The 23,717-nt window shown below is 44.5% G+C and overlaps 1 long non-coding RNA gene across 3 annotated transcripts in view; it reads right to left on the reverse strand.

Moving 5' to 3' along the window:
• LOC140700684 (uncharacterized) overlaps window positions 1-23,717 on the reverse strand; it is a 98,752-nt gene that overhangs the window by 62,890 nt on the left and 12,145 nt on the right. For 2 of the 3 annotated variants that reach the window (XR_012079206.1, XR_012079208.1), the window contains exons 2-3: window positions 19,297-19,418; window positions 2,855-2,976 (exon numbers count right to left, since the gene is read on the reverse strand). This is a non-coding gene — a long non-coding RNA (uncharacterized lncRNA). Of the gene's footprint in view, window positions 1-2,854; window positions 2,977-19,296; window positions 19,419-21,797; window positions 21,981-23,717 lie in introns of those variants that run through there. The other variant, XR_012079207.1, reaches the window with a different exon arrangement.

Raw genomic sequence — 23,717 nt, forward strand, 5'->3', positions numbered from 1 at the left:
GTGGTTTATACACACATGGAATATTACTCAGCTACAAAAAATAAAATAATGCCATTTGCAGCCAGATGGATGGACCTAGAGATTATCATCCAAGTAAAGTAAGTCAGATAAAGACAAATATGATATTACTTATATGTGAGAGCTAAAAATGATACAAATGAACTTATTTACAAAAAAGAAACAGCCTCAGAGACATAGAAACAAACTTATGGTTACCAAAGAGGAAAGTGGGGAGACAGATAAATTAGGGGCTTGCAATGAACAGTTAGACGCTAATATATATAAAATAGATTTTTTTTAAAAAAACAAAACAAGATCCTACTGTAGAGTAAGGGAACTTTGTTCTCTGAAGAAGAATATATATATTTATATATATATATATATATATATATATATACACACACACACACACACACACACACACACACACACACGTACTTATATATATATTTGAATCACCCTGCTGTACACTAGAAACTAACACAACATTGTAAACCAACTATACTTGAATTTAAAAGAAACTATACTTCAGTTTAAGAAATAAGTATCAGGGTTGTATTATACAATGTGATACATATGAAACTAACACTGCTATATGTTAGATATGGAAGTTGTTGAGAGTAAATCCTAAGAGTTCTCATCACAAGGGAAATTTTTTTCTATTTAACTTTGCATCTATATGAGATGATTAATGTTCACTAAAATTGTTATAATAATTTCATGATCTTAGTCAAATCATTATGCTGTACACATTACATTTACACAGTGTTGCGTGTCAATTCTATCAAAAAAACTAGAATAAATAAATCATCCAATTTAGATAATTAAGCAATTTAGAAGAATGTTATAAAGCACAAAGAAGTAGCACACTACTCTCTATTTTCTCAAAGAGAAAAGGCCTGGCTCCCACAGGTACGAAGTGTGCACGTGGAAATGCAGTATCTGTGACCAGCGCATCTCATGGCAACCCACCAGCTGTGACAGGAAGGAGACGGGAGACCGGCTTGGACGGCCCTGCCCTGCTCAGACCGTCCTGAATCCCACTGCAGATAACTGACTGCCTGGGACCCCAGATCACTCATCACGGTGGAGTTGCAGAGGATCTGGAAATATACCAAACCTGTTCGTCACTATAAACCTGGGGACAGTGCCATCAAACGGCACTAGGAGCAAAGAAAACGAAGCACACGCAGAAAATGTTGGTCCCAGGGACTGTGCGACCATAAGAGGTAATTAAGCTGGACTTTCAGGGTGATGTAACTGGAGGCAGAAGAGTCTTGCTTAGCCCCAACTTAACTTAGGGTTCCTGCCCCCTAGCAGGACCTCGCCCCGCACAGGCAGAGAACCCCAACCCCAATACTGGGAATCTCGGGAAGCCACACTCAGTGAATACCCCTCAGCCTCTGGTCTCCTGGTGACGTTTGCTGAAGTGTATCCTTGAAGCTAATTGCACGGTGAGGTTTACACGTGAGGGGGCTCACTTGTACTCAGTTCCCTGTGTAAGCACTTCAACAACAGCAGATACGTACTGAGTCCCAGGTGTGTGCTGGACACTGCTCCAGGTGCTGGGGACACAGACGCAGCATTTACCCTCATGCAGCTTCCCTGCCAGTCGGGGAAACAGTTCACAAGCCTCCACCACAGGCCGTGGGAAAGGCAGTGCAGCGACTCTGCAAAGGTTATTCTCACACCATCCGGCAAGTCTTTTGATGCAAATGTCACTTTCATTTCACAAACAGGCTTTAGCAAGGAAAGGCACCAGGGGCCGCACATCAGGAGACCGGGGCCACAGTCAAGTCCAGGTCCCTCCCCCTTCCCACAGCTTCATTCTGCCACCCGCATCCTCCCCTCTAGGTCAGCCCGGAACGCGAAGACCGCAGGCTGAACCACTTCACGGTCTACAGCGGCATCACTCTGTACAAGGCCAAACTGTGGAGCTTGGGAGAAGAGGGCCGCCACCAGGAGTGTTCCAGCAGCGCTGTCAGCCCGCCTGTCATGGCCAAAGTGTGTGCTGCCGGTTAATAAAGATGACGCGAAAGCCTCGGTCTGGCTTTTCCTCTCCTGAGTCTCCCGTTTCTCCCTTCTGCCCAAGGCCACTGGTGCCCATCCTTAATCTTATAAACTAGTGGGACACTTCTGCTTAAAGAGGGCAAACTAAGGCCTACGATCTCCCCTCTGCCTTCCAGACCCCAATACAGGATAATCAAGGGATTTTTAAAAGGTCTGAACGCATAACAGAGAAAACGGCAGAGAAACATTAGCGACCAAGAAAACTGAAGCCATGTTTAGAAGATGGAAAGCTGGCGGAAGAGGGTGGAGGAAACCACAACGTGCGAGCTGAGTGGACCCCTCTGAGCACAGAGCCCGCCTCCCAGAGCTCTGGGGGAGGTCAGGACTCTGAGACAGAGTGGGGTGTGATGCAGGGATCTGAAGTGGACACCGGGAGGGAGTCTGCGGGGAGCCCCATCCACACACACGCCACCAGCCAGGCCTATAATGTCTCCCACACTGGAAGTTTACTCCTGGAGACATGGGCAAAGCCCAGGGCTCGGGGACACTAAGAGACGCGGTAGGGGTGAGGTGTGAGGCTGAAAACAATGAAAATCTGTGAAAGGAAGGCTGAACCCCTCACCCTCACCCTCACCCTCACCCTCACTCTCACATGCTGCATTTTAACCCTGGGTTTGAAGCTGGAGGGTTCCTTTCTGGAGAAATGAATCAGGTTGAAAGAAAAGACCCCCACATGGAACCAGGTGAAGATCTGGAAAGAGCGAGCCAGGGAACCTCCAGGCTGGTGAACACACGGAGGCTCCCAGAGAACTGCAGCCCGGGGAGGGCAGGGACTCCCCCATACCTTGCTCTCCGTGTCTCTTCCGTCTGGCTGATCCTCAGTGACACCTCAGTGGGTGAAGCCATGTGTTGCTGAGGTCACTCCTGCTCTTGGAACTTGACGATATTGAATGGAAGCCTGCAAACCTGGGAGACATTTTCATACAATGCAATGATGAACTAGATGAATTAGGAATGACTACGTGGGAATCTAGATGTGTGCTGGTATCTCATAACTGTTAAAGTCCTTTTGCTAAAAGGTATCCATGGTCAGTCACCAAGGGGTGACCTGTGATGTCATGGATTTGTCCTGGTTCCTGACACAGAGCTCCTAACTCCTCTGTAATTTCCTAAGTGATAGCGGTTGTAGGAGGGTCTTTGGTTCTAACCAGGCAGCTCTTAGCAGCCCCTGGATAGCTTCAGGATGGGGGCTGCTCCCCAGGAAGACCAAGCCTCGATTAGAAACTTGCAGCTTTCAGCCCTCCCCCCTAACCTCCAGGGAGGAAGGGCGTGAGACTGGGTTAGTCACCCATGGCCAATGATTTGATCAGTCATGCCTACATAGTGAAATCTCCATAAAACCTCTAGAGTGCAGGGTTTGGAGAGCTTCCAGGTGAGTGAACACATCAAGGTGCTGGGAGGGTGGCAGGCTGAAGAGGGCATGGAAGCTCCTGGCAACCCCTGACAACACATTTAATAATGTAGTTTGTCAAAATTTATCAGATTATTTTGCATGATTGCAGCAAGCAGGTCATTTTTCTGGTCCTGAACCACTGTGCAAAGTGACAACTACCTTATGTACTTTAGATGAACTGAATTACAAAGTAACCAGTGTCTCTTTTAGGGGGATGTTGGGAAGGAGGTGAAAGCAGAGGAAATGTAGTTGCTGTGTTTAAAGGAACAGACCTGCAGGAGCACATGACCAGTTTCAGAGCAAACAGCCTTGTGATGAAAAAGAATCAGAGACCTAATCTATAAGATAATTTACACTAGATCATAAAATTAAATTCACGTCTCTGCATATGAACTAACGTACTTTGGATGCTCTCCTCAAAATATCATACTCATGATCAGTAAATTTTTAAACTTTTGTCAATATAGTTAAAAAACTCTTACTGTTAAATGCATAAAGATACATCTCTGCTTACAGGGAAGCTGATGGGTTACAGTAATTACTCTCAAACTCAACCATAATCTCATTGAACATTCTGTTACCTCAAAACATTATAAAGTTAACTTCTGACAATATGTGCATAAAATGATTTTAAATGTTAATAAGAAGAGAATGATTATTAGGTACACATAAACATCTGTATATTATACGCAGAGAGAAAATATGCAGATGACTATAGTCCTTGTTTCTGTAGTTGGCCATGATGTGATATTTAATATCTATGGCTTTCTTCTTCAATCTTCCATTCCTTGTCCTCGGCCAGAACTTTGGTTTTTCTGGATGATTTGCCTACTTGAGTAACCCAAACTTTCATTACTGAAGGGTCCCAGTCATCAGTCATCCTGCCTATTTTTCGGTGCCTATAGTTTTGCATGAACCTTTATTATCAGGCATGGAATTACTAAGAATTGCCCCCAGGAGAATCCTGTGAGTTTTAAGCAGAGTTCTCCTTGCTTCAGTTGTGCAGAAGTATCCCCCAATTTCCTTTAGTAATTAGAATCTATCACTGCAGCCAGTAGATTGGCTCCTTACTGTGCCTGTTGGTTCAGTGGTGTAAGGAGCCCAACTAGCCAAATTGATGACTCATCTTGCAATTCAGTGGGACCATTGTTTTGTCCACCGGTGGAAACACTCCCTACTGGGGGACTAAGATCTCCAAGGGGGTAAATATTTGCAAATGATGCAATTGGCAAGGGCTTAATTTCCAGCATATACAAACAGCTCATACAACTCAATAACAAAAAAATCAAGAACACAATTGAAAAATGGGCAGAAGACCTAAACAAATATTTCTCCAACGAAAACATACAAATGGCCAATAGGCATGTGAAAAAATGCTCAGTGTTGCTAATTATCAGAGAAATGCAAATCAAAACTACAGTGAGGTATCACCTCACACCAGATAGAATGGCCATCATTAAAATCTCCATAGATGATAAATGCTAGAGAGGATATGGAGAAAAGGGAACCCTCCTACACTCTTGGTGGGAATATAGTTTGGTGTAGCCATTATGGAAAACAGTATGGAGATTCCTTAAAAAAACTGAAAATACGGGGGTGGGGATAGCTCAAGTGGTAGAGCACATGCTTAGCATGCCCCAGGTCCTGGGTTCAATCCTCGGTACCTCCTCTAAAAATAAATAAATAAATAAAAGTTCTAGTTGTACCTGCTTTTTCACTCACTGCCTGTCTAGATAGTTCCCTGTCTGGTCTTCAGTAGCCATATTGGTAAAACGGACATAATGTCTTTTCTCTGATTACTCATTCTCATGGAGTGATATAAATGATGTGAAAGGGCTTTAGAAAATGTAGTAAGTTCAATAGGTGGGGGCACTGACTTCTCACTGACTTACTCTGGCCATTCCTGCTTCAGAGCCGTTCTCCTAGGTCCCAACCCCCACTCTATCCTAGCTCTTTGATCAATGCTGCCTCCTGAGGGGCAAAACTATTTGTTAGCCCAAAAACAGGGAATACTATTAGACTCCATTTCTTCTCTTTGCCATGTCCCATGACCATTTTTCAACCTAGAAACCGGGATCATGGCTCTGGTTGGTGGGGCCTTCTCATTGGCTGCAAAGGGAGAGGTATGTACACTTCATAATGGGCATTTTGACATGCGGTGATGCGAGCGGTTGTATGTGAATAACTGCCGAAGCATGTGTGAGTTTCTGCCAGTTTCTCATTTTCACAAGATGAGGAACTAGAGACTTGCCTTTGGAAAAAATGTCAAGAAAGCTACCTCGAATTTCTGCATCTCATCCCCGGCCTCCACCTCCTCCTTCTGTTCCTTCTCGCTCTCATCGTTCAACCCACCTTCCTCCCCTGGCTTCTCAGTCTTTTAACCGGCAGCCTGCTCCCCAGCCCCGCCCACCTCTTGCACCCTTGCGCCCTACCCATTTCCCTTCTCTGAGTGGTGCCGTCCCTTCCTGCCACCGTACCTTAAGGAATTCCACGCTCAGCTCTTTCTCTGCTCCTCGCAGACCATCCACTCGCTGCCCCAATCATCTGGCTCCCCTTTCCTATCATCCCTTTAACGGTGCCCCTACTCCTCCTCCTCGCCCTCGTTTCTAGTCCCTTGGACTCTAGTCTGGCCAGGACTCCAGCCACTCCCAACAAGACCTGGTGATTCACAAATCTCATCCTGGAGAGACAGTATCCCTGCTACTAGGACGGCTCTGGTGCCGTTCAGGATTGCCAGGATTGTGGAGTCCCAGAGGCCTTACCTGGTGGACCGAGAGAATTCAAGATGATAGCCAAACAACATTCAGCCTGAAGGTAAGCGCAGTTCCTCTTTTCTATGATGGCGTTTTCAGCCACGACCAGATCCTGGGTATCTTACCACTAACTATACTTTTCCTTCATCCTCATCTTATCCATCCTCTTCAGATGCTGATCAAAATCCTAGCAGATACTTTTGGGGAAACTTGACCAAGGGCCAAGAAGAGCCAAGAACTTGTAGGAACGATTTCCCTATCAGATGTCAGAACTTATTACAAAAATTACAGTAGTGAAGATAGTGCAGTACTGATGCAAACATAGACAGACAGACAAATGGCATGGCATCGAGTCCAGAAAGAGATTCATACATGTATGAACACTTGATTTAAGACAAAAGTCTCCTAGAAGAAAAGTGAGGATAGGACTGTCTTTTCAATAAGCTGGTTGGGGTCAATTGGATACTCATAAGGGAACAAAATTAAGCTGGATTCCTACCTCATAGTACACTCAAAAATCAACTTCAGGTGCAACATAGACCTAAAATGAAAGGGTGAAAACATAACCTCTCTAGAAAATGTGTCCTGGTTGTGCTTGGCTATTAACCACTTCAGATGTTCTATTAAGTGTCACATTTGTGCTAGATTTTAAGCACTTGTATGACAACACTATAAAATGTCTCCATAGTTTTTAGAATGAAATATTGAAATGATCATTTGAATATATTGCATTAAATAAAATATTTTTGAAGTTAATTTTTTCTGTTTCTTTTGGCTCTTTTTGATACTACAACATTTTAAATTGTGGCTTGCTTCATCTTTTTGGACTACTTTGATCAAGAAGGTAATGTAAAAAATATTTCACAATATCAAATTAGGAAAATGTCTCATGTGGCATTTAGAAGGCACGAATCAGAAAAGGAAAGACTAATACATTTGATCGTATGTAATTTTAAAAATACACTCTTAAGTGTGTTTTAAGTTATCAAAAAGACACTAAGACTAAAAAGACAAAGTCATACAGTGGGAAAATTAATTTGCAGCACGTACAACTCTCAAACGGCTTACATCATTAATATATGGAGAACTCCAACAAATTGATAAAGAAAAGACAAGTAATCCAGAAGAAAAATAGAAAAATTTGGAACAGTCACTTCACAAAAGAGTTTCTGAGTGACTAATAAACATCCAAAAAAGTTGGTCAATCTCACTAGTCAACCGAAAATGCAAATTTAACAGCATAATGAGATGCCACTAAACACTAAATTACAGAATGGCTGTAATAAAGACAAACAATGCCAAGAGCTGGCAAAGTAGTGGAGCAGTCGAACCCTAGTAGTAGAGTAAATCAGTTCCACTATTATGGAAAACATTTTGATACCATCTACAGAAACTGAACCGTAGGCATTCCCTATAATCTGTCAGTTCCACTAAGTATATATCCAACAAAATGTTTGCCCGTGTGCACCAAGGGACATCTACAACAATGTTCATACTGCATTGTTTTAATAGTCTAGTGAAACAATCCAATGCTCATTAGTAGTAAAGTTAGTGATTAAAATGTGGTATCATCACAAAAGGGAACACCACAGTAATAAAAAGTAATAAAACCATGTCTATATGCAACAGCATAGATGGATTTCACAAACAAAATGTTGAGCAAAAGAAGCAAAAAGAAAGCATGCATACCATAGGATTCCATTTATAGAATGTGAAAAATCAGCCAAGGAGTCTTTAGTGTTAGGAGTCAGGACAGCTGTTACCGTTCAGAGAACGGAGAAAATAGTGTTTGGGAATGGACATGAGAGAGGCTTCTGGCATGTTATCAATATTCTACTTCTTGGCTTTTGTGATGGTGACAAATGTGTACTCTGTGATAAATCAGGGTGAGCTATACATTTCGGAGAAGAGCACTTTTCTGCATAGTATGATGTCTCACCATAAAAAGTTTTTGTTTTGTTTTGTTTTGTTTTTTAAATACGAATGCTTATCAAGAATCTCTAATTTGGAACTATGGGTCTGACGAGTTATGGTGCCAGGAGGGAGGTGCAAGGATCTCCCATAAAGAAGGCAGCCGCTCTCCCCTTTTACGTTCCTCCCCATTTGCCAAATGTACACAGGGGGTCATATGGCTTTTCTCTTTTACTCATTAATATGGTGAAATAGTATTTCCAAACCTTCATTCACCCTTGCATCTGACAAACTTCATTTGGTCATGGTGTATTATTCTTTTAATATATTACTGGATATTATTTTCTAATACTGAGTTAAGAAGTTTTGCATCTATATTCATGAAGGATATTTACCTTTAGATTTCCTTTTTTAATGATCTGACTTGTTTCAGTGTCAAGGTAATGCTGACCTCATAAAATGAACTGGGAAATGTTCCTTTTTGTAATATTTTGTCTGGTTTTAGTATCAATATAATGTCGATCATATTAAATGAGTTGGAAAATGTTCCCTCCACTTCTGTTTTCTGAAACAATGTAGTATTGGTATTTTCTTCATTACATGTTTGAAAAACCATCTGGGCCTGGAATGCATATTGTGGGATGTTACAAATTCCACTTTTAAATACATATAAAGCCATCATTTTTCTTTTTTGCATGTCTAGGAATGTATATCTTCACAGAAGATATACATCCTATTCATCCATATTGTCAAACTTCTTGACAAAGTTCTTGATATTTCCCTATCACCCATTCAGTGTACACAGGACTTGCAGTCGTATCCTACTACTATTCATCATATGTGTCAATTTGTTACTGAGTCCAAGCTTGTAGTGCTCACTGCATGACAGGCCAATAAACCAAGAGACAAGTTGTTGGTGCAAGGAATGTGACTTCATTCAGAAAGTCAGCAGACCTAGAAGATGGTGGACTAGTGTCCCAAAGAACTGTCTTATGCAAGTCAGAATTCAGGCTTCTTTAATACTAAAAGAGAAGGGATGGGGTTGGTTCTAACAAACTTCTTGGTGTCAGAATCCTTTGTTCTTGTAGCTGTCCATGTAGATCAGTTCATAGTGTTGATGTAAATTCTCTGTTCTGCAACTTCTAATCTCTCTATGAATGGAAAAGTGTTATACTTTTAAAGGTCAGAGCCGTGACAATTGGCTGTCTATATATTGCAGCCAATAGGCAACGTTCTTAACTTAGAGCAAAAGCAGTAGAATACAAAGGTTAAAGTAAAAGAAACAGACCCAATGTGGTGTCAGATTTGTTCTTCCCTACTACAAGTTTGTTACTGAACCTAACTTGGGTCTTCTTACAGCAAAGCCAATCTAACGATGCCTGGTTGTGGTGAAGGAAAGTACAGTGTTTACAGCAGGGCACCCAACATGGCGCCAAGCAAGGAGAATATTCACAAGATCCAAACTCCTCGATGGCTTTCGGGGAGGAGTTTTTAAAGGCAAGATGAGGGAGAGAATCACAGGGTGCTTTATCAGCTTGTGGACATTCTTCTGGTTGGTTAGTGAGAGAACCTGGGGGTATTTTGTTTAATCCCTCGATAATTCAAGTTCATGCCAATGTGAATGCTATTTTATTTTTCACTCTATTTTCTAGTTGATTTCCCTGCTAGCTGGGTCTCTGCACTTGATCCTAACTGAGAGAGTACCCAGAGATTTCAAGAAGAATCTGCAACGTCGGATGCTGGATGAGAAGCTAGAGGGCCAGGGCCACTATGTTTTTCACTCTCCAGTATTTCCCAGTGCATAGTTGTGGAGTTTAGAAGTCCCCTGATGGCCTGCAAGAACCCAAGGTAAGCAGGAACTAGCTCTAGGGAGCCACTGGGCTGGCCTGACTGAGCTGGGCTGGGCTGTAGTATGTTCAGAGCCCAGGTCCAAGGCAACTGGAAGACAGAATAATGTGGAGCTGGAGTGGAGGGAAGTGAAAGAAATTCCATCCCTCTTTCTCCTGAGCCTCCACCTAGCCCTACCTCTAGCCCTGTGTAGAGCTGGGGCTGCAGCACCACTGGCCCAAGCTAAAGAAGGCTCAATGTGGCAGAGGACAAATTCTGTCTTGCTAGTTTTCCCAAAGCTAACCGTGCGGCTCCTCAGCTAATTGATAGTTCCTGTTCTTCTCATCCTTAGGAAGGTACTGAAGACTTCAGGAGGCTGTTTGATTCTTTCTAGGCAAAGTGACCCAGGTAAGTAACAAAGGTGCTACTCTAGCTCAGCCGGGTGTGATGAAATCTGCATTTCTGCATGATGTAAGGGTTTCCGTAATAATGTAAGCAGAAGGAAGTCACAGTGCCGTCTAGTGGGAAGGCCGTTCAGCCAGCAAACATTCACCAAAAGCCTACATACGTATACACATTGTGGCCGACAGGACAATTCAGAGACGGACTACTTAGATTTCTTGTTCTCAAGGAACTGATTTATATTCAAATAAGCTTAGTAAAGTATTCTAGGACTACAGATTTGGGGTAGAACATGGCACAAAGGAAAATTAGACTAGAGGCTGTAGAGTCCAGAAAGGTTTTTGAAACATTACATGTGATTTCATTGAAAACATTGGGTAGGTGTTCCCCAGACAGACTACAGGGGAAGGAGCCTTCCAGGCTAAGGAGGAGGAACAGCAGGAGCTAAAAGCAAGAAGTCATGAAGTCACTTGCTGGGCTCAGGAAACTGCAGACATGACAGCCCAACTGACACGTTCTAACTGTGTCCCCAGACCTAAACACACACGAACACACTATCCTGCATGGATGGATAGATGGGTGGGTGGATGGATGGGTGGGTGGATGATGGATGGGGGAATGGGGAGGTGGGGGGGTGGATGGGTGGGTGGAGGGAGGGAGGGAGGGGGGGACGGAGTACACCGCAGGGAAGAGCACAGCCTCTGGAGTCAGTGTTTAGGTGCTTCCTAACGCTGTGGCGGCCCTCTCCCTTTAGGCCAGGCCTACTTTTTTCTCTTTTAATGTTAAATTAAATTATATGAAGTATGTAGGGTAGTCAACTTCACAGACAAAGGAAAACAGTGGCTGCCAAGGACAAGGCAGGAAGTGACAACGGGGAGTTGTTGATTTTAGGCATAGAAACATCCTGGCAACTGCTTTCATTCAACGTGAATATGATGCACACTACTGAACTGTATACTTAAAAAGGATTCAGATGGTAAATTCTATGTCATACATACTTCACCACAATTCAAAATAATTTAATAAATAAAGTTCCTAAGGCACTTTTAGGGTTAAGAAAGGGTTACTATCACATGGGGGATATGGAATAAAATGTCTTCTGAGATGGCTGGTGCCACGGGACAGGACAGTGCCTCTCCGATTGTGAGGTCCTTGAAGGTCCTATTCCTTAGCGCCCAGCACGATGCCTGACATGTGAGAGACACTCAGGAAATGGGTGTCTGGCCTCGGGCGGGTCTTAGAGAGGCCAGGAAGAGAGTTTTTTAATGTGAGCCTGTGATGCTGTTTCCCTCTAGTTCACACAATCACCAGAAAGCCCGTGTCCTGGCATGATAACCTGGAGGAACCTGCAGGTGGTAAGTCCAGGACTGAGAATGCCACTGAGACAGAGCACAGAGGGGCAGCTGGCTGGGAGACCTCTCAGGGTCGTGTCTCCTTGGGGAAAGCTCAGTCCTCTGATCGTCTGAAAACTGGACTCATAGGAATGAAGCTCACAAGAGGCTGACGCAGTCAAACGAACTGCCAGTTTATTCACCGTCCAGGCAAAAAACAGGTTCCTAATGGCCCTGACGTTGTGCTCATTCATCCATCCAACGCTTAGCTGTTACAAGCACAGGTTCTGGGATCCTACTGACTGAGTTCAAATCTGGCTCTGTGACTTGGGCAAGTCTTTCAACCTCTCGGAGCCTATCTCTTAGGGACATTGTGAGGATTAAACAGAACACGGCAAGTGCTTAGAACAGTATCTGGTGCCTGGTGACGAGGACATGTTATTTTCATCGTTACCACGTGATCGTCACTAGGGTGGGGCTGGGGAGCTCACACTACAGTCAAGGAGACAGACAAGCAAATACACAGGTGAACAGGAAGCAGGCTTGGGATGGCAGCAACGTGGAAGACAGATGCCCCAGTCAGGCAGTGGAGTTCTGGGAAGTCTTCCTGGAGGAGGCGATGTCAGGGCGAGGTGGAGCACGGCAGGTGTAGCAGAATGGGGAAGGACATTCCGAGTTATATGGGAAAGCACAGAAGTGAGAGGCACCGGCATGGCCCAAGCACTGGGAGTCGTTTGGCATGGCTGTGATGCACGGGCGGACGGGGGCCATGTCTGGGAGTGAGGGAGTGGAGATAGTTGATGGGAAGCCTGATCCTTCTGGCAAGCTCTCCTCCTCCCCCTCTACCTTCTTAGAGTGGAGTTTGATAGAGAAGGAGGTAGGATTTATGTAAGAGGACAGGGTGGGAAGTGGGGGGTGGGCAGGAGGAGGGAGGACCTCCTAGCATCGTACAGACAAGTGAACAGACTAACAGAGCTCAGTCCAAGGAAGTGGGTTGTTACCTGAATGAAGACACCGGCCCGGCTAGAGTTGAAGGGTAGGAGCTGGGGCCTCGCAGCAATAAGGAAAATTGCAGGGGGTGAGGGTCTTGAACACCAGGCAGGAGTTCATCACCAGCCGCCTTATATTCAGGACAAGCTCAGCCCAGTGCCAGGTCCTTCATTCACATTCCTTCGTTCCATTCTCAGGCATCTTTTCCTTCCATTTGACAGATGAGCAAAGTGAGGCCCAGAGAAGTTAAACCACCTGTCAAGCTAGTAGTGGAAGGGCCAGGAATGGCTGACTACAAGCCAGCTTCTTCCCCTTGTCAGACTGCCTCTCTCAAATCGAGACTTGATAGGGTGGATTGAAAATGGAACGAAGCCCTTAAGCCGAGGAGTTCCAAATATACCTGGTGTTGGCAGCCATACTTATTTCAACTCAGAAGGACTTGAGCTCACTTCTTACAGCCCAGCTCCTCACCCTCTCTGTGCAGCCCCATTGCCCAAACTCGCTCGTGCCCCGGGACATTTGCTCTTGCTGCCTGTGGGGGCTTTTTGTCTGCCTCTCTCAGGATTAGCTCCTGCATGGCATCCAGAGAGTCCTCCCCTCACCATGCTGAGAATCCAGCCCTGCCTCCACCTGCCCCTTTGTCTACCCCACCTCTTTAGAGTTTGCATCGCTGTCTACCACCATCAGGTTTGTTTTTCTACTTGAATATTATGTCCCCTGTCCTCTCACCTGGACCACACCTCCAGGAGAGCAGGGACCATGTCTGTCTCACTCTGCTCTACCTCCAGGGCTCAAACAGTGCCTGCCACAGAGTTTGTGCTCAACAAATGTTTGTGGAGAGATGAGTGGAGGAACCAGACACCTGTGCTGCGGGCTCTGAGGCCGGTGCTCTCCCTCGAAGGGAGGACGTGGCAGAGTCAGGGGCACAGGATCTCCCGTTGGTCCCAAAGCCTGCCTCCTTCATAACTCATGTCTCATCTCCCGGCCAGGTTCCTAAATCTTATTCACCATGCCGCCCAGGGACCAAGGAAGAAATACCCAGAGACACAGGCTGAAAGCCAAGAAATTGGATGGGCCTCTGAGCCCTTGGTAAATGTGGCTCCTTCACCTAGGAGCTCAGAGGAAATCCAGCTGGTGGCTAAGAGGGCAGGGTTTGGAGCCTGGGCTTGAACTCTGGCCACGACGTACCAGGTGTGTGAGCCTGGTAAGTGACTGAGCTCTTTTGTGACTAAGTTTTCTCCTAGTAGAAAGGAGACATTACAGCACTTGTAAGATTTTTCTGAGGATTAAATAAGATGTTTTGTAAGGTGCTTAGGGCAGTGTCTGGCACATGATGAATGCTGGGCTAGGAGTGGATTAAGCAAAGCTTGTTGATGACAGAGTTTGCTCTTCCAGGCGTTAGTAGGGTGGTCTGAGCCGTGTGTCTAAGTTCTGTCCCCTCCTCTGCAAAATGGTTATGATAGTACAGTGCCTCCCACGTTGATCAGAAGGGAACCACTAAGTGCAAGAAGCCTGGGAAATGCGATCGTTTTTTGTGTGTTAACTTTTTAATAAATTGACGAGTAGTTGATTTACAATGTTGTGTTAGTTCCAGTTAGTTCCAGGTGTACAGCACAGAGCTTCAGTTATTTTTTCCAATCATATTCATTACGGGTTATTGTAAGATATTGAATATAATCCTGTGCTATACAGAAAATCCTTGCTGCTTATCTATTTTGTGTATAGTAGTTTGTGTCTGCGAATCCCAAACTCCTAATTTATCCCTTCCTGCCTCCCTTTCCCCTTTGGTATCCATAAACTTGGCTTCTATGTGTGTGAGTCTGTTTCTACTTCATATATAGACTCATTTGTATTACTTTTTAGATTCCACGTGTAAGTGATGTCTGTAGTATTTGTCTTTCTCTGACTTACTTGACTAAGAATACTGCTCTCTAGGGACACCCATCTTGTTGCAAATGGCATCTTTCATTCCTTTTGAATGTTTCATCATATACATGTACCACATCTTCTTTAGCCAGGCGTCTGTTGCTGGGCCCTCGGGTTGTTTCTACATCTTGGCTATTGCAAATAGTGCTGCTATGAACACTGGGGTTCACGTATCTTTTCGAATTGAAGTTTTTGTCCTTTTGGATGCATCCCCAGGAGAGGGATTGCTGGATCATGTGGTAGCTCTGTTTTTAGTTTTTAAAGAAACCTCCACACGGTTTTCCATGATGGCTGCACCAATTTACATTCCCACCAGCAGTGGAAGAGGGTTCCCCTTTCTCATACCCTCTCCAGCATTGACTATTTGTAGACCATTTGACGTTAGCCATTCTGACTGGTGTGAGGTGATACCTCAGTGTAGTTTTGATTTGCATTTCTCTGATAATTAGCAATGTTGAACATCTTTTCATGAGCCTGGTGACCATCTGTATGTCTGCTTTGGATAAATGTCTATTTTGCTCCCCTGCCCACTGTTTGATTGGATTGTTTGGGGGTTTTGTTGTTACTGTTATTGAGTCGTATGAGCTGTTTGTACATTTTGGAGATTAAGCCTTGGTCAGCTGCATCATTTTTATTTGCAATTATTCCCCCCCCCCATAGGTTATCTTTTCTTTTAGTTTATGTGCAGAAGCTTTTAAGTGTGATTAAGTCCCGCTGTTTGTTTTTACTTCCCTTAGTTCTTCTCAGGTTTTAGCTTGTTCCTTCATCTGGAATACGTTCGTCTCTTGCCTGTTGTATTGCTATTTGTATTTTGATGTATCTGGTAGGTTAGTTATGTTTCCCTGCCTTGGAGAAGTGGCCCTCTGATGTCCTATGCATCTCAGCAGCACACTCCCCTCTCATCACCCAAGCTATGTACTCTAGGGGTCCACCCGCTAAGGGCTGCATGCTGTGTAAGGCTGTGTGAGTCCTCGGGTAGGCTTGGTTGGCCCCTGGTCCAACTGGTTGCCAGGCCCTGCCTTGTGTGGAGGCTGCTGGCTGCTGTTTGTTGGCACCAGGTCACAATGGGTGACTCCAGAACCCCAGGGAGCCCCACCATTAGAGGTAGCTTGCTGGTAGGGGGGTCATGGTCCAGAGACTCTGGGGTTGTTGCCCATGCACTGGTGGGTGAAGTCACTTCCTGGGCTTATTCCCTCCTGTTTGGGCTCAGGCTTTGGTAGACCGGAGAGCTCTGTTTCATTATTTGTTCTTTCAGGGATTCAGCTTGTTCTTTAATTGGGAGTAGTTTCTCTGCCCTTTCACTTTACTTTTCAGTCTGCGAATCTAGGAGACCAGTACTGTGGTCTGGGGGCAGTGTTTTTATGTGGGAGGATCCCTGTGTAGACTGAGTGGATCCAGTGTTTTTGGTGTGGGGGCTGGTTTTGGTATGGATGCCAACCACATCTTTCCCTGGGGTGTGCTGGCCATTATCCCCCTGATAAGAGCTGTGGCTGGTGTTAACATCTAGAGCCTGTGCAGGATGCAAGGTAGGGCTTCCTCTCTGCTCCACAGCTGTCACCACCCTGTCGGGGGTGGGGTCTGCTCCCAGCTGAAGCCCTGAAGGCTGGGATCAGTTAGGCTCCATTGCCCTTGACTGTGTGCCCTACTCTAAGGGAGGTCATTGCTGAAGCAAGTGAGGCCTACAGAGTTACTACATGATCCAGCAATCCCACTCCTGGGCATGTATCTGGAGGAGACTCTAATTTGAAAAGATACATGCACCCCAATGTTCATAGCAGCACTTTTTATAATAGCCAAGATATGGAAGCAACGTAAATGCCAGTCGACAGATAAATAAAGATGTGGTTTATACACACATGGAATATTACTCAGCTACAAAAAATAAAATAATGCCATTTGCAGCCAGATGGATGGACCTAGAGATTATCATCCAAGTAAAGTAAGTCAGATAAAGACAAATATGATATTACTTATATGTGAGAGCTAAAAATGATACAAATGAACTTATTTACAAAAAAGAAACAGCCTCAGAGACATAGAAACAAACTTATGGTTACCAAAGAGGAAAGTGGGGAGACAGATAAATTAGGGGCTTGCAATGAACAGTTAGACGCTAATATATATAAAATAGATTTTTTTTAAAAAAACAAAACAAGATCCTACTGTAGAGTAAGGGAACTTTGTTCTCTGAAGAAGAATATATATATTTATATATATATATATATATATATATATATACACACACACACACACACACACACACACACACACACACGTACTTATATATATATTTGAATCACCCTGCTGTACACTAGAAACTAACACAACATTGTAAACCAACTATACTTGAATTTAAAAGAAACTATACTTCAGTTTAAGAAATAAGTATCAGGGTTGTATTATACAATGTGATATATATGTAACTAACACTGGTATATGTTACATATGGAAGTTGTTGAGAGTAAATCCTAAGAGTTCTCATCACAAGGGAAATTTTTTTCTATTTAACTTTGCATCTATATGAGATGATTAATGTTCACTAAAATTGTTATAATAATTTCATGATCTTAGTCAAATCATTATGCTGTACACATTACATTTACACAGTGTTGCGTGTCAATTCTATCAAAAAAACTAGAATAAATAAATCATCCAATTTAGATAATTAAGCAATTTAGAAGAATGTTATAAAGCACAAAGAAGTAGCACACTACTCTCTATTTTCTCAAAGAGAAAAGGCCTGGCTCCCACAGGTACGAAGTGTGCACGTGGAAATGCAGTATCTGTGACCAGCGCATCTCATGGCAACCCACCAGCTGTGACAGGAAGGAGACGGGAGACCGGCTTGGACGGCCCTGCCCTGCTCAGACCGTCCTGAATCCCACTGCAGATAACTGACTGCCTGGGACCCCAGATCACTCATCACGGTGGAGTTGCAGAGGATCTGGAAATATACCAAACCTGTTCGTCACTATAAACCTGGGGACAGTGCCATCAAACGGCACTAGGAGCAAAGAAAACGAAGCACACGCAGAAAATGTTGGTCCCAGGGACTGTGCGACCATAAGAGGTAATTAAGCTGGACTTTCAGGGTGATGTAACTGGAGGCAGAAGAGTCTTGCTTAGCCCCAACTTAACTTAGGGTTCCTGCCCCCTAGCAGGACCTCGCCCCGCACAGGCAGAGAACCCCAACCCCAATACTGGGAATCTCGGGAAGCCACACTCAGTGAATACCCCTCAGCCTCTGGTCTCCTGGTGACGTTTGCTGAAGTGTATCCTTGAAGCTAATTGCACGGTGAGGTTTACACGTGAGGGGGCTCACTTGTACTCAGTTCCCTGTGTAAGCACTTCAACAACAGCAGATACGTACTGAGTCCCAGGTGTGTGCTGGACACTGCTCCAGGTGCTGGGGACACAGACGCAGCATTTACCCTCATGCAGCTTCCCTGCCAGTCGGGGAAACAGTTCACAAGCCTCCACCACAGGCCGTGGGAAAGGCAGTGCAGCGACTCTGCAAAGGTTATTCTCACACCATCCGGCAAGTCTTTTGATGCAAATGTCACTTTCATTTCACAAACAGGCTTTAGCAAGGAAAGGCACCAGGGGCCGCACATCAGGAGACCGGGGCCACAGTCAAGTCCAGGTCCCTCCCCCTTCCCACAGCTTCATTCTGCCGCCCGCATCCTCCCCTCTAGGTCAGCCCGGAACGCGAAGACCGCAGGCTGAACCACTTCACGGTCTACAGCGGCATCACTCTGTACAAGGCCAAACTGTGGAGCTTGGGAGAAGAGGGCCGCCACCAGGAGTGTTCCAGCAGCGCTGTCAGCCCGCCTGTCATGGCCAAAGTGTGTGCTGCCGGTTAATAAAGATGACGCGAAAGCCTCGGTCTGGCTTTTCCTCTCCTGAGTCTCCCGTTTCTCCCTTCTGCCCAAGGCCACTGGTGCCCATCCTTAATCTTATAAACTAGTGGGACACTTCTGCTTAAAGAGGGCAAACTAAGGCCTACGATCTCCCCTCTGCCTTCCAGACCCCAATACAGGATAATCAAGGGATTTTTAAAAGGTCTGAACCCATAACAGAGAAAACGGCAGAGAAACATTAGCGACCAAGAAAACTGAAGCCATGTTTAGAAGATGGAAAGCTGGCGGAAGAGGGTGGAGGAAACCACAACGTGCGAGCTGAGTGGACCCCTCTGAGCACAGAGCCCGCCTCCCAGAGCTCTGGGGGAGGTCAGGACTCTGAGACAGAGTGGGGTGTGATGCAGGGATCTGAAGTGGACACCGGGAGGGAGTCTGCGGGGAGCCCCATCCACACACGCCACCAGCCAGGCCTATAATGTCTCCCACACTGGAAGTTTACTCCTGGAGACATGGGCAAAGCCCAGGGCTCGGGGACACTAAGAGACGCGGTAGGGGTGAGGTGTGAGGCTGAAAACAATGAAAATCTGTGAAAGGAAGGCTGAACCCCTCACCCTCACCCTCACCCTCACCCTCACTCTCACATGCTGCATTTTAACCCTGGGTTTGAAGCTGGAGGGTTCCTTTCTGGAGAAATGAATCAGGTTGAAAGAAAAGACCCCCACATGGAACCAGGTGAAGATCTGGAAAGAGCGAGCCAGGGAACCTCCAGGCTGGTGAACACACGGAGGCTCCCAGAGAACTGCAGCCCGGGGAGGGCAGGGACTCCCCCATACCTTGCTCTCCGTGTCTCTTCCGTCTGGCTGATCCTCAGTGACACCTCAGTGGGTGAAGCCATGTGTTGCTGAGGTCACTCCTGCTCTTGGAACTTGACGATATTGAATGGAAGCCTGCAAACCTGGGAGACATTTTCATACAATGCAATGATGAACTAGATGAATTAGGAATGACTACGTGGGAATCTAGATGTGTGCTGGTATCTCATAACTGTTAAAGTCCTTTTGCTAAAAGGTATCCATGGTCAGTCACCAAGGGGTGACCTGTGATGTCATGGATTTGTCCTGGTTCCTGACACAGAGCTCCTAACTCCTCTGTAATTTCCTAAGTGATAGCGGTTGTAGGAGGGTCTTTGGTTCTAACCAGGCAGCTCTTAGCAGCCCCTGGATAGCTTCAGGATGGGGGCTGCTCCCCAGGAAGACCAAGCCTCGATTAGAAACTTGCAGCTTTCAGCCCTCCCCCCTAACCTCCAGGGAGGAAGGGCGTGAGACTGGGTTAGTCACCCATGGCCAATGATTTGATCAGTCATGCCTACATAGTGAAATCTCCATAAAACCTCTAGAGTGCAGGGTTTGGAGAGCTTCCAGGTGAGTGAACACATCAAGGTGCTGGGAGGGTGGCAGGCTGAAGAGGGCATGGAAGCTCCTGGCAACCCCTGACAACACATTTAATAATGTAGTTTGTCAAAATTTATCAGATTATTTTGCATGATTGCAGCAAGCAGGTCATTTTTCTGGTCCTGAACCACTGTGCAAAGTGACAACTACCTTATGTACTTTAGATGAACTGAATTACAAAGTAACCAGTGTCTCTTTTAGGGGGATGTTGGGAAGGAGGTGAAAGCAGAGGAAATGTAGTTGCTGTGTTTAAAGGAACAGACCTGCAGGAGCACATGACCAGTTTCAGAGCAAACAGCCTTGTGATGAAAAAGAATCAGAGACCTAATCTATAAGATAATTTACACTAGATCATAAAATTAAATTCACGTCTCTGCATATGAACTAACGTACTTTGGATGCTCTCCTCAAAATATCATACTCATGATCAGTAAATTTTTAAACTTTTGTCAATATAGTTAAAAAACTCTTACTGTTAAATGCGTAAAGATACATCTCTGCTTACAGGGAAGCTGATGGGTTACAGTAATTACTCTCAAACTCAACCATAATCTCATTGAACATTCTGTTACCTCAAAACATTATAAAGTTAACTTCTGACAATATGTGCATAAAATGATTTTAAATGTTAATAAGAAGAGAATGATTATTAGGTACACATAAACATCTGTATATTATACGCAGAGAGAAAATATGCAGATGACTATAGTCCTTGTTTCTGTAGTTGGCCATGATGTGATATTTAATATCTATGGCTTTCTTCTTCAATCTTCCATTCCTTGTCCTCGGCCAGAACTTTGGTTTTTCTGGATGATTTGCCTACTTGAGTAACCCAAACTTTCATTACTGAAGGGTCCCAGTCATCAGTCATCCTGCCTATTTTTCGGTGCCTATAGTTTTGCATGAACCTTTATTATCAGGCATGGAATTACTAAGAATTGCCCCCAGGAGAATCCTGTGAGTTTTAAGCAGAGTTCTCCTTGCTTCAGTTGTGCAGAAGTATCCCCCAATTTCCTTTAGTAATTAGAATCTATCACTGCAGCCAGTAGATTGGCTCCTTACTGTGCCTGTTGGTTCAGTGGTGTAAGGAGCCCAACTAGCCAAATTGATGACTCATCTTGCAATTCAGTGGGACCATTGTTTTGTCCACCGGTGGAAACACTCCCTACTGGGGGACTAAGATCTCCAAGGGGGTAAATATTTGCAAATGATGCAATTGGCAAGGGCTTAATTTCCAGCATATACAAACAGCTCATACAACTCAATAACAAAAAAATCAAGAACACAATTGAAAAATGGGCAGAAGACCTAAACAAATATTTCTCCAACGAAAACATACAAATGGCCAATAGGCATGTGAAAAAATGCTCAGTGTTGCTAATTATCAGAGAAATGCAAATCAAAACTACAGTGAGGTATCACCTCACACCAGATAGAATGGCCATCATTAAAATCTCCATAGATGATAAATGCTAGAGAGGATATGGAGAAAAGGGAACCCTCCTACACTCTTGGTGGGAATATAGTTTGGTGTAGCCATTATGGAAAACAGTATGGAGATTCCTTAAAAAAACTGAAAATACGGGGGTGGGGATAGCTCAAGTGGTAGAGCACATGCTTAGCATGCCCCAGGTCCTGGGTTCAATCCTCGGTACCTCCTCTAAAAATAAATAAATAAATAAAAGTTCTAGTTGTACCTGCTTTTTCACTCACTGCCTGTCTAGATAGTTCCCTGTCTGGTCTTCAGTAGCCATATTGGTAAAACGGACATAATGTCTTTTCTCTGATTACTCATTCTCATGGAGTGATATAAATGATGTGAAAGGGCTTTAGAAAATGTAGTAAGTTCAATAGGTGGGGGCACTGACTTCTCACTGACTTACTCTGGCCATTCCTGCTTCAGAGCCGTTCTCCTAGGTCCCAACCCCCACTCTATCCTAGCTCTTTGATCAATGCTGCCTCCTGAGGGGCAAAACTATTTGTTAGCCCAAAAACAGGGAATACTATTAGACTCCATTTCTTCTCTTTGCCATGTCCCATGACCATTTTTCAACCTAGAAACCGGGATCATGGCTCTGGTTGGTGGGGCCTTCTCATTGGCTGCAAAGGGAGAGGTATGTACACTTCATAATGGGCATTTTGACATGCGGTGATGCGAGCGGTTGTATGTGAATAACTGCCGAAGCATGTGTGAGTTTCTGCCAGTTTCTCATTTTCACAAGATGAGGAACTAGAGACTTGCCTTTGGAAAAAATGTCAAGAAAGCTACCTCGAATTTCTGCATCTCATCCCCGGCCTCCACCTCCTCCTTCTGTTCCTTCTCGCTCTCATCGTTCAACCCACCTTCCTCCCCTGGCTTCTCAGTCTTTTAACCGGCAGCCTGCTCCCCAGCCCCGCCCACCTCTTGCACCCTTGCGCCCTACCCATTTCCCTTCTCTGAGTGGTGCCGTCCCTTCCTGCCACCGTACCTTAAGGAATTCCACGCTCAGCTCTTTCTCTGCTCCTCGCAGACCATCCACTCGCTGCCCCAATCATCTGGCTCCCCTTTCCTATCATCCCTTTAACGGTGCCCCTACTCCTCCTCCTCGCCCTCGTTTCTAGTCCCTTGGACTCTAGTCTGGCCAGGACTCCAGCCACTCCCAACAAGACCTGGTGATTCACAAATCTCATCCTGGAGAGACAGTATCCCTGCTACTAGGACGGCTCTGGTGCCGTTCAGAATTGCCAGGATTGTGGAGTCCCAGAGGCCTTACCTGGTGGACCGAGAGAATTCAAGATGATAGCCAAACAACATTCAGCCTGAAGGTAAGCGCAGTTCCTCTTTTCTATGATGGCGTTTTCAGCCACGACCAGATCCTGGGTATCTTACCACTAACTATACTTTTCCTTCATCCTCATCTTATCCATCCTCTTCAGATGCTGATCAAAATCCTAGCAGATACTTTTGGGGAAACTTGACCAAGGGCCAAGAAGAGCCAAGAACTTGTAGGAACGATTTCCCTATCAGATGTCAGAACTTATTACAAAAATTACAGTAGTGAAGATAGTGCAGTACTGATGCAAACATAGACAGACAGACAAATGGCATGGCATCGAGTCCAGAAAGAGATTCATACATGTATGAACACTTGATTTAAGACAAAAGTCTCCTAGAAGAAAAGTGAGGATAGGACTGTCTTTTCAATAAGCTGGTTGGGGTCAATTGGATACTCATAAGGGAACAAAATTAAGCTGGATTCCTACCTCATAGTACACTCAAAAATCAACTTCAGGTGCAACATAGACCTAAAATGAAAGGGTGAAAACATAACCTCTCTAGAAAATGTGTCCTGGTTGTGCTTGGCTATTAACCACTTCAGATGTTCTATTAAGTGTCACATTTGTGCTAGATTTTAAGCACTTGTATGACAACACTATAAAATGTCTCCATAGTTTTTAGAATGAAATATTGAAATGATCATTTGAATATATTGCATTAAATAAAATATTTTTGAAGTTAATTTTTTCTGTTTCTTTTGGCTCTTTTTGATACTACAACATTTTAAATTGTGGCTTGCTTCATCTTTTTGGACTACTTTGATCAAGAAGGTAATGTAAAAAATATTTCACAATATCAAATTAGGAAAATGTCTCATGTGGCATTTAGAAGGCACGAATCAGAAAAGGAAAGACTAATACATTTGATCGTATGTAATTTTAAAAATACACTCTTAAGTGTGTTTTAAGTTATCAAAAAGACACTAAGACTAAAAAGACAAAGTCATACAGTGGGAAAATTAATTTGCAGCACGTACAACTCTCAA

This window comes from Vicugna pacos, chromosome 13, assembly GCF_048564905.1.
Source record: "Vicugna pacos chromosome 13, VicPac4, whole genome shotgun sequence".
Lineage (NCBI taxonomy): Eukaryota > Metazoa > Chordata > Mammalia > Artiodactyla > Camelidae > Vicugna > Vicugna pacos.